This window comes from Macrobrachium nipponense, chromosome 28 (genome assembly GCF_015104395.2).
Source record: "Macrobrachium nipponense isolate FS-2020 chromosome 28, ASM1510439v2, whole genome shotgun sequence".
Lineage (NCBI taxonomy): Eukaryota > Metazoa > Arthropoda > Malacostraca > Decapoda > Palaemonidae > Macrobrachium > Macrobrachium nipponense.
In genome coordinates, this window is record NC_087217.1 from 65812960 (window position 1) to 65833325 (window position 20366).

At 35.3% G+C, this 20366-nt stretch overlaps 1 protein-coding gene across 2 annotated transcripts in view; it reads left to right on the forward strand.

The window, feature by feature from the left end:
- The first annotated feature begins 11772 nt into the window (after window positions 1-11772).
- The window catches only part of LOC135201846 (uncharacterized), a 101854-nt gene continuing 93260 nt past the window's right edge, over window positions 11773-20366 (forward strand). Inside the window, exon 1 of one of the 2 annotated variants that reach the window (XM_064231131.1) lies at window positions 11773-11856. The gene's annotated coding sequence lies outside the window, so the exon portion shown is untranslated. The remainder of the gene's footprint in view (window positions 11857-20366) is intronic. The other variant, XM_064231133.1, reaches the window with a different exon arrangement.

Below are 20366 nucleotides of genomic sequence, written 5' to 3' on the forward strand. Positions count from 1 at the left end.
TTCATTATAATAACTCGCTCAATGGAAAAGCAATAGCTTCATTATAATAACTCGCTCAATGGAAAAGCAGTAAGCAGTAGTTTCATTATAATAACTCGCTCAATGGAAAAGCAATAGTTTCATTATAGTAAACCGCCAATGAAAAAAAAGCAGTAAGCAGTGTTTCATTGTATAACTCGCTCAATGGAAAAAGAAAATTTATTTATAAATAACTGCTAATGGATAAGCAGTAAGCAGTAGTTTCATTATAATAACTTTCTCAATGGAAAAGCAGTACTTTCATTATAATAACTCACTCAATGGAAAAGCAATAGTTTCATTATAATAACTCACTAAATGGAAAAGTAGTGAGCAGTAGTTTCATTATAATAACTCACTCAATGGAAAAGCAATAGTTTCATTATAATATCTCGCTCAATGGAAACGCAATAGTTTCATTACAATAACTCGCTCAATCGAAAAGCAGTCGTTTCAGTATAATAACTCGTTCAATGGAAAAGTAGTTGTTTCATTACAATAAATCACTCAATGGAAAAGCAGTAAGCAGTAGTTTCATTATAATAACTCGCTCAATGGAAAAGCAATAGTTTCATTATAATAACTCGCTCAAAAGAAAAGCAGTTAGCAGTAGTTTCATTATAATAACTCACTCAATGGAGAAGCAGTAGTTTTATTATAACTCACTCAACAGAAATGCAATACTTTCATTACAATAACTAGCCCAATGGAAAAGCAGTCATTTCATTATAATAACTTGCTCAATGGAAAAGCAGTAAGCAGTATTTTCATTATAATAACTCGCTCAATAGAAAAGCAATAGTTTCATTATAATAACTCACTCAGTGGAAAAGCAGTAGTTTCATCACAATAACTCGCTAAACGAAAAGCAGTAAGTAGTACTTTCATTATAATAACTCGCTAAATGGAAAAGCAATAGTTTCATTATAATAACTTGCTTAGTAGAAAAGCTGTAGTTTCATTACAATAACTCGCTCAATGGAAAAGCAGTAAGCAGTAGTTCCATTGTAATAACTCGCTCAATGCAAAAGCAATAGCTTCATTATTATAACTCGCTCAATGGAAAAGCAGTAAGCAGTAGTTTCATTATAATAACGCGCTCAATGGCAAAGCAATAGCTTCGTTATAATAACTCGCTCAATGGAAAAGCAGTAAGCAATAGTTTCATTATAATAACTCGCTCAATGGAAAAGCAATAGTTTCATTATAATAACTCGCTCAATGGAAAAGCAGTAAGCAGTAGTTTCATTATAATAACTCGCTCAATGGAAAAGCAATAGTTTCATTATAATAACTCGCTCAATGGAAAAGCAGTAGTTTCATTATAATAACTCGCTCAATGGAAAAGCAATAGTTTCATTATAATAACTTGCTCAATGGAAAAGCAATAGTTTCATTATAATAACTCGCTCAATGGCAAAGCAATAGTTTCATTATAATAACTCGCTTAATGGAAAAGCAGTAGTTTCATTATAATAACTCGCTCAATGGAAAAGCAGTAAGCAGTAGTTTCATTATAATAACTTGCTTAATGGAAAAGCAATAGTTTCATTATAATAACTCGCTCAATGGAAAAGCAATAGTTTCATTATAATAACTCGCTCAATGGAAAAGCAATAGTTTCATTATAATAACTCGCTCAATGGAAAAGCAATAGTTTCATTATAATAACTCGCTCAATGGAAAAGCAGTAAGCAGTAGTTTCATTATAATAACTTGCTCAATGGAAAAGCAGTAGTTTCATTATAATAACTCGCTCAATGGAAAAGAAATGGTTTCATTATAACTCGCTCAATGGAAAAGCAGTAGTTAATTTCATTTATCTAACTCCCCGCTCAATGGAAAAAGCAATAGTTTCATTATAATAACTCGCTCAATGGAAAAGCAATAGTTTCATTATAATAACTCGCTCAATGGAAAAGCAATAGTTTCATTATAATAACTCACTCAATGGAAAAGCAGTAAGCAGTAGTTTCATTATAATAACTTGCTCAATGGAAAAGCAGTAGTTTCATTATAATAACTCGCTCAATGGAAAAGCAATGGTTTCATTATAACTCGCTCAATGGAAAAGCAGTAGTTTCATTATAATAACTCGCTCAATGGAAAAGCAGTAGTTTCATTATAATAACTCGCTCAATGGAAAAGCAATAGTTTCATTATAATAACTCGCTCAATGGAAAAGCAATAGTTTCATTATAGTAACTCGCTCAATGGAAAAGCAGTAAGCAGTATTTTCATTATAATAACTTGCTCAATGGAAAAGCAGTAGTTTCATTATAATAACTCGCTCAATGGAAAAGCAATAGTTTCATTATAATAACTCGCTCAATGGAAAAGCAATAGTTTCATTATAATAACTCGCTCAATGGAAAAGCAATAGTTTCATTATAATAACTCGCTCAATGGAAAAGCAGTAAGTAGTAGTTTCATTATAATAACTTGCTCAATGGAAAAGCAGTAGTTTCATTATAATAACTCGCTCAATGGAAAAGCAATGGTTTCATTATAACTCGCTCAATGGAAAAGCAGTAGTTTCATTATAATAACTCGCTCAATGGAAAAGCAATAGTTTCATTATAATAACTCGCTCAATGGAAAAGCAATTTCATTATAATAACTCGCTCAATGGAAAAGCAATAGTTTCATTATAATAACTCGCTCAATGGAAAAGCAATAGTTTCATTATAATAACTCGCTCAATGGAAAAGCAGTAAGCAGTATTTTCATTATAATAACGTGCTCAATGGAAAAGCAGTAGTTTCATTATAATAACTTGCTCAATGGAAAAACAATGGTTTCATTATAACTCGCTCAATGGAAAAGCAGTAGTTTCATTATAATAACTCGCTCAATGGAAAAGCAATAGTTTCATTATAACTCGCTCAATGGAAAAGCAATAGTCTCATTATAATAACTTGCTCAATGGAAAAGCAGTAGTTTCATTATAATAACTCGTTCAATGGAAAAGCAATGGTTTCTTTATAACTCGCTCAATGGAAAAGCAGTAGTTTTCATTATAATAACTCGCTCAATGGAAAAGCAATAGTTTCATTATAATAACTCGCTCAATGGAAAAGCAATAGTTTCATTATAATAACTCGCTCAATGGAAAAGCAATAGTTTCATTATAATAACTCGCTCACTGGAAAAGCAGTAAGCAGTAGTTTCATTATAATAACTTGCTCAATGGAAAAGCAGTAGTTTCATTATAATAACTCGCTCAATGGAAAAGCAATAGTTTCATTATAACTCACTCAATGGAAAAGCAATAGTTTCATTATAATAACTCGCTCAATGGAAAAGCAGTAAGCAGTAGTTTCATTATAATAACTTGCTCAATGGAAAAGCAGTAGTTTCATTATAATAACTTGCTCAATGGAAAAGCAATGGTTTCATTATAACTCGCTCAATGGAAAAGCAGTAGTTTCATTATAATAACTCGCTCAATGGAAAAGCAATAGTTTCATTATAACTCGCTCAATGGAAAAGCAATAGTTTGATTATAATAACTCGCTCAATGGAAAAGCAATAGTTTCATTACAATAACTCGCTCAATGGAAAAGCAGTAGTCTCATTATAATAACTCGCTCAATGGAAAAGCAATAGTTTCATTACAATAACTCGCCCAATGGAAAAGCTGTAGTTTCGTTATAATAACTCGCTCAATGGAAAGGCAATAGAGGTTGGCATACGAATTATTTCGAAGTGTGATGACAATCATCAAACAGACCTTTTGCGAAATAAAGTATTAATCAACTACCCCAATTCTCAACTAACAACATCAGCTATAATCAGTATGATATTAATCAATATCAATATATATACAATCATATAAAAGCAGCCAAAATTGATATTTGCTATTTAAGGATGCATTAACAACATAGAATGTCATTGTGATACCAGCAAGAAAAGGAATATGGAAAGAGTTGCATAAAAATTGGACAAAATACAAAATACAAACAAAGAAGAAAGATAATTAAATGAATGGTAAAATAAATATCTAGGAAAACTTTTTTGACAAGTATAAAAAACTAAGATAAAATGGAATGTCGAACTGAGGTACTATTTGAACCGAAAGCTCTAAGGTGAAAGGTTAATGTAGATTAAGCGTACTTATGCCAGCACAGGCCTTCGACCTATGGGAGTAGGAAGACTGTTGTAGCCCTCCGGATTCTACCCATTAGCAAAGAAACGAGGTTTATCGTCGATAAAATACAGACCATTTTGATATGAAATCGTTCGATAACAGTGCTCTATGCAACTCTCAGCCACGGTCCATGAAGCTCTCAGCCTCGACCCATGAAACGTTCAGACACAGCCAGGTGGTGGCCTGTGTTGTTGGTGCCTATAGCGGTGGCAGACGCACGATCAAGTCTAATTTTAACCTTAATAAAATAAAAACTACTGAGGTTAGAGAGTTGCAATTTGGTATGCTTGATGATTGGAGGGTGGATGACCAACATACCAATTTGCAGCCATTTAGCCTCGGTAGATTTTAAGATCTGAAGGCGGACAGAAAAAGTGCGGACGGACAGACAAAGCCATTTCAATAGCTTTCTTTTACAGAAAAGTTAAATCCCTCGAACAAAAATAGACATAAGACAAACAAACTGTTGAGCACTCAAAACAAACAAACAAACAAACTATGGCGTTCCAGAAGAGAAAATGCGATTAGAGATTGGAATGTAACTGCATCAGAATTAGGGGGCCGGGTTACTTGGCAAAGTGTCAGGGAACGGGAGAATGGGGAGGTGGAAGATACAGAAGAGATGGATGGATGAATATATGATAGTTTTATGAATGGGAGGCAAGATAAAATGCAGAAAGAAAAATAAAAGCTGAAAAAAAATAAAATAAAAGAAGAAGAAAACAGAGAAGGATGAGAAGAAAGGAAAGAAGCAGATGTGAAACAAGAACACGTAAAGACGAATGAGAGAATCACTGAGAGAATCGCCAAAGAGAGAGAGAGAGAGAGAGAGAGAGAGAGAGAGGAGAGAGACGAGAGAGAGAGAGAGAGAGAGAGAGAGAGAGAGAGAGAGTGCCAAAGAACCGGAAGAAAAGCCAGATTACCATAAAAAGAGAGAGAGAGAGAGAGAGAGAGAGAGAGAGAGAGAGTGGCATAAAAAACGGTAAAAAATAAAAAGTCAGGCCAGTGCTCACAAAGGCTATGATAATGCCAGTGTTAGTTAGGACGACCTAACATAGGAGAGGTGGAGTAGTTTCTTACGGCTATGGGACATAGAAAGCACCGGTTTTCTGCTGCCAATACTACTGGTGGTAGTTGTTATAGTAGCAGTGCTATAGTTTATACACATCAACCGCGCATTTGATATCTAGGCCAGTCCCTTGCGACGCTCCTGATTGGCTGTTGATAAGCCAGTGACAAGGCTGAAAACTCAGCCTCTCGAGAGAATTCACATAGGCAGGATGTATGTTACACCTCTCCTGAAAGACGTATCCCTCACGAGAGGTGGAACATAGATCCCACCCATGTGAACCCTCGAGAGAGACTGGGTTTCCAGCACTGTGATTGGCTTATCAACAGCCAATCAGGAGCGTCGCAAGGGAGTAAGTTATAAATCCTATGACGTCTCACAAATATTAGAAACTTGCTTTTTTCACCATCGCACTTTCTTCAATCTCTTCTTATCGTTTCTCAGATCAGGAGACATCTTAAGCATAATTACCAACACGAGTAGGATTCTGCAGTCCTTAACATGTGACCAGGATTATTGTTATTGAGTTTAGGAACCCCTGTAACGAGGCTATAATATTGATAATCAACAGTCACATAAATGTTCAAAATATTTTTAATCGTGCATATGCAAATATTTTTAAGAGTACGGTGGCTTTTAATTATAATTATTATTATTATTATTATTATTATTATTATTATTATTATTATTATACATGAAAACTATTAACATGTAACAAGCACACCAAAGGGGCCCACTGACTAGATATTCAAGCTTCGAAAGAACGTTGGCTTCAACCTCCCAACGAAGACCCGACACCGCAGCAGTAACTGATCATGAGACAGAGTCGGTGATTTTTCATCACCCAGGGGGAGACCCAAACCCGCGACATCCGAGTTGGCATTCCACGACACTAGCCACTGTACCAGCGAACTAGCCGGGAAGAGAGAGAGGATGAGGAGGATGCGTGGAGGAAATGAAACGGCAAAGGATCCGCTCCATTTACAACTCAAGGACACCGAGGAGGAGAGTGGACATTTCACCAAGAGCATCTGATTACCGGTCCTCAGGCATGTCCGTGCGTGTGTCCACATCCGTTTCGGGAACTCCACGTGAAAGACTAAGGGATCAATCACTTGTGCTCGACGCTGACCTTCCAACATAATGACACGAAATTGAGTATGTTATCTTTTGCGTCAATAGTGGGCTCCAAGGGGACCTTCACTAAGTGCCGGTCTGAGGTATCAACAGAGCCCTTGGGAGCTGCTTATACGAACTTCATCCCAAAAAAAGATTACAAGATGAGAACCAATCCTTTTCTCGATAAAACCATACAGTGAGATTATACACACACGCATACATATAATATATATATATATATATATATATATATATATATATATATATATATATATATATATATATATATATGTGTGTGTGTGTGTGTGTGTGTGTGTGTGTGTGTGTGTGTGTGTGGGTGTACATATATAAATAAATATATACAGTTATAATATATATATATATATATATATATATATATATATATATATATATATATATATATATATATATATAGTTAAACAGCATATTGGATCAGGAGCATAAGTCAACCTAACCCAGATTATTTAAATGACATGACCCATCTTCTAAGTGACGTCATATCCACGTCCAGATAACCCCCAAATTTCAGGGCACAGCCCCCTTGACCGGTGAAGATTCTTTACTTAAAACTTTGAAAGTAATCATTTATATCGTTCAGAGGCAGTAATGGAAAATTCCAAAGGAATCAGTGTAACCGTTCAGATACTTAACACACACAAACACACACACACAGACACACACACCAAAAAAAAATTTTTTTACTGAATTTTTTTTTTTATAAAATCATAAAAAAAAGTTTCAGTATTTTGGATCTCGGCTCGTAAAAGTCGTAACCAGCTCTGTATCAACACCAGAAGTTCATGGTCCTTTTTTTCCTGAAGACCTCAGGTAAATCCTACAACAATACAATCTCTAATCTTGTTGACAAACAAAAGAAGACGTACGGGGTGAAATCGTAAGCTCCTTACGTCGGTTACAAATCTTTTTTTTTTTTTTTTGTACAGCTTATGCCCCGAACATATGAAGAATCAGTTATGTCCAAGAGGTAAATAAATGGTAATTTAATGAGAGAGAGAGAGAGAGAGAGAGAGAGAGAGAGAGAGAACAACTCTGCATCATAAAAATACCATAAAGTACATTTTCACAAGGGGAGAGAGAGAGGAGAGAGAGAGAGAGAGAGAGAGAGAGGAGAGAGAGAGAGAGATTCTCATGCATATGGAAAAATGTACCAGCATTGACAGAGACTGTTCGTGACCGCAAAGACCTGCCGAAATGCTCCAGCAAGTCCGCTAAATTGAAAAGTTTCGATCTAAATACAGTAAACACAAAAATGTTCATTTAGTTACATGAAGAAAAAAAAAATGATAGAATAAAAAAAAAAGGCGTTTTTAACTAACACGCGACCTTCACACAGATACCAGCATTATTTTTGCCAATTCTGGGTCTCGCATGACCTGTTCTTGGAATTTTTTTTTCTTATTGAAGAGTGACGAGGCAAAATGTGTGACACTTGGTATAGCATCTTCGAAACCTGGTCTCTTTTACTTCAATGTCTTCTCTTTTCTTTTATCACGCAGACAATTTCTTGCTTGCTTTTTATTATAAATTGCTTTATTGACTTATTTTTTGTTTTTCTTACTCCCAAAACACATATACCCAATCCTTCAATCATATCATTTAAAGTTATTAAATGCTAAATAAATATAATATAAAAATCATTGAATACAAAAACACCTTCAGAAAAAACAGTAATTATAGACAAAAACTGAAAATATTCAAAATTCATTTTCTCATCAACACATCAAATCAGTGAATCGTATAGAGCTATCCAAGAGTTAATGAGGGAGCATACTTAAACTACGCATATGAGAAAAGAAAATACTAAAGTTAAAATATATTACCGGAGGATAAAACTCACCACATTATTATACGTATATAACTTGCTTTTTATTTATGTAAACGAAACTTGACAAACATTACATACATTACATACGTGGTCACAAAAGAAACTTGACAAACATTACATACATGGTCACAAAAGTCGGTATGAAAATAAACCTCTTAAATATGTTAAACCAAAAAGTTGTTTATCTTAAGTAAAATAACTTCTTCGAGCTAAGTACTGGAAAAAATCATTATATTTTAGGAAATAAATCATACCTGCAATTAATTCTCTACTACCGTTATTTGAAAAAAAAAATGACAACTATAGGTACTATTATTTTTTCATTATCATTTACCAAATGACTGCTTAACGACAAATAAAGAAATAAGGACATCATACAAGAAAAAATAACTATACAAAAACGACTGTTTCTAAAAGCACAAACCAGTATTTTGACCTAAAATAAGAAGTCGAAGTAATGCATGCAAACAGCTCCCTAAACATACATGCTAATTGAATCATAAGTCGAGCTACTTCATTCAGACAATGCAACTAAACCCAAGAGGAATATGTTTATCGCAAAACCGAAGTTTTATGAAAGACTTCTTGAACTGCCTGCTAATGTAACCAACACACAAGCTAAGTTCGACTTTTATGAGTGGATAAGTTTCTCGGCAAAGCTCTGAAAGTTCTTCTGGGGAGCTGCTGACCTACAACATAAATCTTGAGCTACGTGCCATCCTGGGTTCATTGGGTTTACAGCTTTCGCAAATGAACCAGTGGAATTAAGAACCATGTTTGCCGTTACCGCAGATACATTTTTCGATACACTAGAGTCCTGAGCAAGGACACATCCCTACAACTTTTTCAGTGACCGGAATTTTTATAAGACGAAATATTGTGAAAAAATTACAATTCGACCAAATAACCAACCTTAGGTTGGAGGAGCTAGGAAATTCTTATTACATAGAAACGTCAATTCTCAAGCTGTCGTTCAGAAACGAATGACTATACCATGTTTTTTTCCATCTGTCCATCCGCCTGTGGTGGTCGCGCATGGTAACACTGCGTCCCGGGCTTTAAATAGTTACGCTATGTCAAGTTTTAGGTAAATAAAGGATATCTGGGTGTACATTTGCAACTAAAAAGTGTTTTAATAATTTACTTAATGCGAATTACACCGTTAATATTCGAAATACGATATTATTTAAAGCCCGGGAAGCAGTGTTACCATGCGCAAATACCACAGGCAGATGGACAGATGGAAAAAAACAGAGTATAGGTGGCAAAACACCACCTCCTTCTAACGATGAACTGCTAAACTATGGGAAATGACGAAACTAAATTCTAAAAGGGACTATAATTCAAAGTAAAAACGTTTTGTTTTACAGGTGTAAACAATTTCATGAGGGAAACATCTGAAAAATAAAAAATTTTACAAACAAGTCGAATAGAATATGAGGAAAAAACAAACTCCACATTATGACTTCATCCTGAATATAAAACATAAAAGAATAATTATTTCACAATCAAAACCCTAAATCAAATCAAACCTAAAACTTAAAAAATATAAATACTGCACTTTACACTCGAAACGTTTCCTAAAAGGTAAGTAAATATGTGGTAAGAACTTGACGTGCGAGAACACCAAAACATGCACCATACTGTAACGGGAAACAGCGGTTGAGAAATTTTATTTGATGAGAAAATCTGATAAAGAAACGGAACTTTATTGGTGTCTGAGGTCCGAATTGGAGACTCTGAGAGACTAAGTTGTGAGATGTACAATTCATTCACGGATAAACGTACATGAATAAAAAAAAAAAATGACGCGGGATAAAGAAATCGATGAATAGAGCGGAGGCGAAAAATAATTAGGCAGAATAAAAGGCACAACTAAAAAACCAGCAGTAAAAAAAATGGAAAGTAAACGCACAAAGGAATAAAGATAACGCGGAAGCGGAGCCATTCTTGAAGAAGAAGAAGAAGAAGAGAAGAAGAAGAAGAAGAAGAAGAAGAAGAAGAAGAAGAAGAACTTTCGTTAAAAAGGCATAAACTGATTTACGACCGAGCGGTTCTCTCGATGCCGACTGGACCATATGGCAGAAAATCTGTAATTCCACAGCCATAATTTACAACACTGTCATGAAATCATCGTACGGCTTGCTTTCAATCGTGTATTTGTGCGTGTCTGATATGCATGTATAATTCTGTCAAACGTTTTTCATACACTTACACACACGAATACAAGTGCGTGTGGACATATATTGTGTGAGGGCGATATGTACGTACATGTAAGTATTACATGTATGTGCATTTATATGTATGTATGTATACATATATATATATATATATATATATATATATATATATATATATATATATCTATATACATATATATATATATATATAGAGAGAGGTTAGAGAGTAGAGAGAGAGAGAGAGAGAGAGAGAGAGAGAGAGAGAGAGAGAGAGCAACAAGCAAATATACACTAATGTAACTGAACTGAGAGGCGCAAGAAAGGTGGCCGCTCATGGAAACAATCACTAAGTATGCTGGTACATTGCACGAATCTTAGAGGGTCATCCTACGCATAAACTTTTTTTTTTATTCAAGTCTTAATTGATCGTTTTTACTGTTCATTTCAACTGTCCACTTGATTTTTATATAACATAGTATGAGATCTCAACACTTCGCAGCCAGGAAAAATTCAGTGTTATTAAACAAGTTCGCTTGTTCGTATCTTCATATTCAAAATAAGATTAAAATGCAATGACAAAATCAATATTTTTTGTTAATAGTCTGAATTAATAATCCCACTAGTGTTCTAAACAATAATTATCATTATTACTCAGTGCCAACAATAAACATAAAGGCTGAGCAACATGGCAAAAATGGCATCAGCCTAGAAAGAAGGAAAGAGTAAAATCGTGAACAAGCAGTTCATAAACAAAAACAGATAAGCAAAGCAAACAACCACACGAAAAATACCAATAAGTGCACACCGAAACAGATGCGGAAAGTACACTAGCGACCAACCGGATGCAACAAGGTCGCTCAGAACAACAACGAGGTCACAGCTTCGAGAAAAAAATAATCTATGACCACTACAGAAAAAAAAAACCGCGACAAAAAGAGCCATTCAGATTAGATCAACGTTCACTGTCGTAGGTGAAATGAACATTGTACAGAAGGTGACCGAAATCTTTGTAATGAGATTAGCGAAGAGAAGAGTTGTTTCCAGCAGCCAAGACACCGGAGAAGTGAAAGAGAGAGACGGCTGAGGAGCGTGAGGGGGAGACAGGATGGGGGGGAGGGGACTGTGCCACTTGGAGCATACGAGAGAAGGATTTCGAGAGAGAAGCGAAGTCTTCTCACTCCGATTTGCGAGCAACGTTCGTTAAATGGCAGAGCCACCAGCAACTCGCCACTGTCATCGGCAGCCGAAGCCAAAGCGGACTGAAAGAACAGAAAAAGGTGAGGGGGGAGATAGAAAGAGAGAGAGTGAAGGGGGCGGCGCCAGGCAAAACCGGGGGGCGGGGTCTGCTAGCCGATGAAAGTCGCCCCGTATAAAATCGTAAGTATGGCCGTTTGCCCCCGTCAGTATAGTTTTCCCTGCCGTTTAGATCACACTCAGCACATAACACAATAAGGTAGGTATCTCCCAACACGAAAACCAAGTGTCTGCTACTGATACTTCTGCTGCCGGGGCTGCTTCGCCTCCTTCCTTCGTCGGGAGGTGAATCTCGTGATAGGGTTCAGGTCTCGACGGGGACACGTCCTGGAGTCCAACCGAGTATAATTGGATTACTGTGGTGATTTGTGTTTGTGTCTCTTTTGTGAGGTCGTGATCTACGTATAGGTGTTTTGATGGCTGTTCTCATATCTGTGTGTTTTCCCCCAACCAAAAGGAAAATGTGGAACGCCTTCCAGTTCGTTGACCTCCTAGCCACAAAAGGACAAACTGATGTATTTTCGTTAACTGTGAAAGAAACACTTACAAGTGATCAAGTGAGACTGTCTGAAGTGTGAAATCACCGTTAGACAAATAATCGTAGACCGAACAAGCACTGACCATGATGGACTGAGAATCGTAACAGATTCTCCCAAAACCGGTTTACGTGCAAACCCTCACGTGGATTGAAAAACGACTAAAAGAAGAAATATAACTGGATTTACGAACAACGTGAAAGCCAAGGAACTTACTAAATGGTTATCAGCTGAATTTTGTTCCTTTATCACTTAGTTAATCACGAATGCAACGAAAATTTCAAGAAAAACAACGAGCGATATGTTCCTTCTCACGTGTTCGTAAATCCAAAGAACCTCGTACGGAAAATTACGATACGGACGAAACAAAACATACTACATGTTCTCTATGCAGAAACTCCACTGCGAAGCGTTCAGTTTCGAATCTCAGTGTTCGCTAAGGATTAAACGTTTCCAGTAACCACGACAAACCTTACAAGTTGCGAGCATTTTCCTCAAGGCCGCAACAGAAGATATCTGTTGAATTATTCATATATATATATATATATATATATATATATAATATATATATATATATATATATATATATATGTATGTATATATATATATAGTATATATATATATATATATATATATATATATATATATATCTATATATAATATATTTATATATATATATAGATATATATATATATATATATATATATATATATATATATATATATATAACAAAATTCCTGTTTATGAATATTCATCTACTTCAAAAATCATGTTGATCTCGTTAACAAAAGTTTAAAGGAACTTATTTCAAATGCAAGGTAACTGATATGTAAAATAGCGCAAATAACTGTGGCGTCAAATTACTAAAACATTCTTTTAGACACTACTTATCTATATCGCAGCTAAGAAAACAGTCCTCAAAATAGTTCATTCCCCATACTAGAAACTATATATATATATATATATATATATATATATATATATATATATATATATATATATATATATAACACTATGCAAACGTCGTTGTAGAGGAAAGCGTTCTGTTTAAAATTAAAGTCAACAGTGATAAATGCATATTGAAGCAAACAAAATAATCTGTATCACGAGTAATGACGATGATAACCGATATAAAAGAGAAAAATCTTATAAATTACGAAAAAAACTAACATTTATTTTCCCAGCGTAACTCCAAGTACTATCTTTAATCATTCCTGCCGGAAAGGAGCCGAATATATTCCATAGCTGTGACGCAACTCCAGCCAGTGATCCTACGTCATCGCAGAGTCACTGCAGCCATCCAAAATTCATGTCTGTAAAGTCATAACCCCACTTTTACTTCATAATCCATATAGTACCTTCACGGATCATTGAAACCCTGTTCGGAATTCGAAAGGGAAAGCCAGAACACTTCAAAAATGAGATACATGAGATCTATATAAAGTTAATAAAAGATCAATTTTTAATATAAATTTCATTTTCAAATGAGACAAACTTAAAACATTTTATTTTTAATAATTATGCATTTTAAAGCAACATATAAAAAACTATAAAATAAGCCCCGATTCAAAATTTCAAATGAGACAAACTTAAAACATTTTATTTTTAATAATTATGCGTTTTAAAACAACAACGGCTATAAGACCTGATTCAAATATGAAAAATTACGATGTATGAATAGATGATTTCCGTTTAATTTCTCCTAAAATAGAATGCGCACAACGACGTCTCTGACCCAAGCGTAGCAACAATCAGATATCAGAGACAAAAATATAGGTGACTGGCTGTTAATAACTGTCTTTTCTATAACGCTTGAGCTTCTGCTTGCTTCCGTTCCAACAATACGTGACAATTCTGGCTGTCTTAAGTAAAACTCCAATAAAAAAATGAATCAATAAAATAAATACATAATATATATATATATATATATATATATATATATATATATATATATATATATATATATATATATATTCACTACACACTTAAGCTGTTCATAATTAAAAGTAATTCTATGGAATCACAAGAATGAAATATTTCACCTCGCTAAAAACCAGTAATAATAGTAATAGTGCTACGAACCCACACAAACTAAAGCAACTAAAATGTGACGTTGAACTGTAGCGCTGTTACTCCGACGACATCACGTTTAACCGTGAAACTCGATTGAGTCATGACTTTTCAGCATCATCATTAAAATCGTCGCTCAATCGTGGGGATGTTTCAACGTAATCAGGGCAATGCTCATTGCATGGGAAAATATGCCATTACAAAAGGGGATTGGATCGCCTGCCGGCACATGTAGTACGAGTGTAGTGGCTGTACCATCGTGTGTTGGAATTCTGTGATAGATAACTAATGATTTGAGCTCTCTCTCTCTCTCTCTCTCTCTCTCTCTCTCAGTGCATAAACCCTCCATGCTCTCTCAACGAACACCTATTCTATCTCTCTCTCTCTCTCTCTCTCTTTGTACAAAGTTATCTAAACTATCTTGACAAAGAGTTATTCGTATTCTCTCTCTCTCTCTCTCTCTCTCTCTCTCTCTCTCTCTCTCTCTCTCTCTTTTATAAAAACAGCCATCTATATACTTTCTCGACAAAGAGTTAGTCGTACTTTCTCTCTCTCTCTCTCTCTCTCTCTCTCTCTCTCTCCTCCTCTCTCTCTCCTTTCATTACTTGCAGTGAGGAAAACCCCGTTATTCTTGAATCTCATTTATTCAGAATACCACGAACGTTTTGATCGAGATTTCGGAGAAAGGAACGTAAGAATGCCCATTTAGTGATGAGAATCGAACCAGGAAACAAGAGTGAGAGTTGAGGACGTGAGAGGTGAGAAGAGACCTTTCGAGGTTACTGAGAAATTAGTTCAGCGTGTAAGTCGGTTTTCTAGGTGAGAGTTGAGTTCGCTAGAGGTGAGAGTATTTCCCCGGGAGGGATGTGGGGTGGGGGGGGGTTGAGGATTGGGAAGGTGGTTGAAAGTTGCTTGCTGGGTTTATAAATCTTATTGAATGGGATTATTGTGGCTAAACTTCTATATTATTATTACTACTATTGCTTCTGTCATTGCGAATATTTTTATTCTACAACTATCATTTTACGCTCATCGCAGATAGCTTTGACGTTCTCTTCACAGTACTACATCTACTGGAAGGCATTGCTCTAAAAACTGTCAATAATAAAACAGCTTGTTAAACTCTGTATACAAAACAAATGGAAACACCTAATAACAGCCACTTTTACCACCAAACAACGCCACTGGCCTTCCTCTCCTGCTTTTTTCTGTTCCATTTTTTTTTTCTCTCTCTCTCATTCGTCTTGCACTTGGTATTCAGCACAACTACAACCACATCACGTTTCTCTTGTATGAACCAGGTTGTCCCTCTAGCTCTTTGCATACCACTCACTCCCTAACCCACTCCCCTTCAGTCACCCCCACCCCCAACCACAGCGGTCCCCCCCCCAGGGCCCTGCGCCTATGCAGATTGCCAAATTGGATTAATGCCACGGTTGTCTTTAGGAGGTCGATAGCAGCTGGATGGGGATTCATTAAGTTTATTTGTTTCGCTTGTTTATTCGTTTGTCTGTTCCGTTTGACCCATGAAGGGTGTCGATATTTCGTTAAGATATTTCGATACTTCGTCCGATTAGTTTTAACTTTGGTTAAGTCTGTGTGTGCAATGTTTGCTGTGAAAGTGTAACATCCTTCCTCGTTGTAGCTTGGCTTTGTTTCTTCATTGTTTTTAAACAATAATAACTTAGTTTTTATGGCTAGTGCTCTATTTGACACAGGTTTTCCATCATACTGTCGAGTTATTGAGTACTACAATTATATCTAATTGTGTGACACTGTCACACAAAAGTTTGTTTCTGCTCCTGTAATCGGGTTTTCACTGTAAGAGCTACACTCGCTTCGCTGGTATGGTGACTGACCTGTAATTTAAAAGTTTGCCAATCAACGTTTGAAAAGCATCAACGTCAAGTTTATCAATTTAATCTTGTCTTTCGAAAGATACCGACAGTTTCGTACAACTTATGAATAATATCACTATCGATTAATCCTTTACTCTTATTGCTCAAATTAGTACTATAATTATTCTTTAACCAGACTGATCAGGTAATAACGAATACTTTCTCTATAGACGTCGAATGTACTTTTCCAACTTTGTTGACAAATCCCAGTTGTTAAAAGCGAAACAGATCATCTAAATTTTCCTAAATTATCTATGAAAAAAAAACTCACTCTCGCCAACCTTTAATATGACGAAACACTCAACCGAGCATAATTCCTGACGTCAAAAGTTCCACTTTTCAATGTAATCGCCAAACGTCAGACTTTCCACTCTTTGAAATGAATCAAGATTATATATTACATAACAATTCGCACACAGACATACAAACACAGATTGGGGAAGTGACTGCAACAGTTCTCTAACCATGAAAGCAAATGTGCCTCGTTACTGTCAGTAATAATGCATTTTAAGTCTTAAGAAGCAGAGGTGTTTTCTCACCTTTATGTTTGAAGATTACATCTTTCGCACTAATAACCAAGAACTTCGCGCAAAGACGGACAGAGAGAGAGAGAGAGAGAGAGAGAGAGAGGGTGGGGGGATTTTCTAAACTTACATACGGTTACAGCGTCAGTTGTCATATACATCTGCCTACTTGAAAATATATCTTCCAAGGGTTGGGTGTGTCCAACACGTAATTATCCACCCGAATATGTGGACGTAACCTGATAACAAGGACCCAGCAACATGACAAGGGGATGTAATGGTTATCGTTGGTGTTCGTATGTGTACTGGATTTATCAAGATCGCTCAAAGAGTTGCCCGCTACGCTTCCACAACTACTATCTATTATCTCTAGGTTGAATTTACTAAATGTGATTACATTACTCTTGAACTATGCGCAAAGATGCATGGATATATCAAATTTCCGGTTTGAAAAACTAATTCTTGGAAAATCTAAAGAATTTTGTAAATTGTGAAATTATTCCCACATGTAACAGAAAGGACGGAAAAAATGTCCTTAAGTCACTATACCTTATAGTAAAGACACGCCAGCAGGAATCGTACCTGGAAAAGGAAAAAAAATTAAGAAAACATAATAACACATGAAGAAATTATGAGACTAGAACTAAAAGGGAGCCCTTGTGAGTTGGAAAAATGTCAACATCTGGTAACTCTGTCACTACTTCATTCATATCACGTTCGATCCCAGGCTCCAACACGACCCACGTAATGGAAGCCCCTACTGACCGAGGGCCACACTCAATAAACCAACGACCAGTGGCGTTATATTGACGTAAGATCGATTCGCTTATGCACGAGGGGCAGTGAATGAATGGCCCGAGACTCAGTCGAATCTAGCCATAAGGATGAATCACAGACAAGCTGTTATTCGCTGCCATTAGACGATTTTCAATGAGGGTGATTTCGAAAGAATGCGTTCAATGCCAGGAGAGAAAGTTAAGGTTTACGAACTTCATTCATTCATTATTTTCTTCTGCTGTTCTATACAAATATTCGATGCAGTAATCACAGTGTGTGTGTGTCAGTCCCGTTTAACATTTCATAATTTTTCTACTGATTCCCCAAGAAAACTAAGTAAAGCCGCATTATTTAGAAAGATAGTGAGATCATTACGTAGAGTGCATTAAAATCACCCTATATATTACCATGCGAGAAAATCCGCTACAATTCGATATCATAGGAATATTTTCCCGTCAGCAACTGTGCATTTTAACTATATTAACCATCATGAAAATAAGAAAAAATTGCATATCTGGATATGGAACACTTCCAGAAAACCAGACTTCCAGAGTATTTACACGCAGTTTCTTTCCAAAAGTATTCCCAATACTACAAACAAACTGCAAACTTCTGAAGAAGGCAAATGAACTTTCAAGATTTTCGAGATCCGTAAATGAGCATCACGAAAAAGTCCTAAACAGACGAATATCTTGACATGTTCTTTAATATGCCTCATTCGAGAAGCTTTGGGCCAAGGGTGCTTAAAATAAAACTCTCAATAAAAAAAAAAAAAAAAAAAAAAAAAAAAAAAAAAAAAAAAACAATGATAAGGCAACGATTACTACGCATCTCAGTCAGGTTCATCTTTTTAGGAAATAAAAAAAAAACTTGTAAGACTCTTCAGGCCGTCAGATGAAGACTGGTCCAAGAAATCCTGTTCTGGTCGAATATTCGCCAGTGACCACAGTCCAGTGACCCGGAGAAGCATTCGGTTTACTTTGTAGTCCACGGTAATTGTAACAGTCACGCTCAGCTATCCGTTTCCTTGACGGAGGGAGGTAAATATGTACGTGCACTGGAATCCTTGTCGCCTTTCTCTCTCTCTCTCTCTCTCTCTCTCTCTCTCTAGAAAATAAAAAATCTCTAATTTCGTTAAAGTCCTTCCATCGTTCTGCGTGAATGCACAAACATATATACACTATACATATAGCTACATATAAGATATAAGTCATATACCATATATATATATATATATATATATATATATATATATATATATATATATATATATTATATATAGATGTATATATATATATATATATCCTATATATATATAGATATATATATTATATATTATATATCTATATATATTATATACTATATCTATATATATATATATAATAATATATATATATACTATGTACATAATATATAGCTGTAAAACATAAATATAATCTATCTATATAGGGCTATATATATATATATATATATATTATATTGCTAACGTTCCAATAAACTTGCTTTGCAGCTGTTTATCCAATTAACAAGGTGAAGCATGGATTGCTTCTGTCAAGAAATATCAGACACCGTCAGCACACAGACCAGTTGGACAACAGGGAATGGGGAAAGCAACTTCATCCCAAAGTACTAGCTCCAATTCTAGAGCCACACCTTTCAAGTATATATATATATATATATATATATATATATATATATATATATATATATATATATATATATATATATATATGTATATATATGTGTATATATATATATGTGTGTGTAGTGTGTGTGTGAAAAAGAAACTGTTAAAAATCAAAATTACAGTGGCAACCGATTCACAGCCCAACCAAGCGTGTGACTGGCAAATCAAATCGAATAAAATATTTATTTCGCTCTACTTTCTGTGACTGTTACGGAATGTAACGATTAGAACATCCTATCTCCTTCTCTCTCATGAAGATCGAATCCGTATTACATTTCCCATTTCACAACGACGCAGGCTTTTCTTTTTTACAAGACTGATCTTTGTAAATACGAATTTATATATAGTATATATATCACATAATCCACGTAAGAAGGTGAATGAAAACCGCTTACTTGGATTTTTTAATATTCTCAAGCACGTGTTTCTTCGTGCTACTTTGGATATAGTGTATATGTATATGTGTGTATATATATATATATATATATATATATATATATATGTGTGTGTGTGTGTGTGTGTGTGTCTGTGTGTGTGTATTTATATATATATATATATATATATATATATATATATATATATCTATATGATATATATATATATATATATATATATATATATATATATATATATTTATATTATATATATAAACATATAATAGTAAACACGAATATTCCAAGTATCATCACTACAAATCGAACATCTGTGCCGGCTACTAAGACCAAATGATTGTTTAGTCGCCGAAGAAAGCCTAGAAATATACCGATCGTCTTCCTGTAGCGCCGAGAAAGTCCAGCGATAAATAGATCAGTTTCACTCTCTCTCTCTCTCTCTCTCTCTCTCTCTCTCTCTCTCTCTCTCTCTCTCTCTCTGTGAAAGTTGAAACGGCGGCGGTAGCAGTCTCGCCCTAGGGGTACTGCTAATGCTAACCAAGACAGCAGCGGTGGTGTTGCGGTGCCTGCCATACTTTCTTCTTCTTCTTCCTAGCCTGGTTTTTTCCTTTGCTCTCTTCGCCGTCCTCTTTAGTGCATTCTGTGTTCATATGACGTTTGCTTTTCCTGTTTTCGTGGGTTTTTAACGTTTCCTTCCATGTAAGTTAACCATTACATCTAAAGAGCCTCATTGTTTCTTCCTCAAAACTCTCTAAAGAACTTACAAATCCTTATTTCGTTTCATACACGCAATTCTACTCTTTTTATAAAACATATATTCCAAAA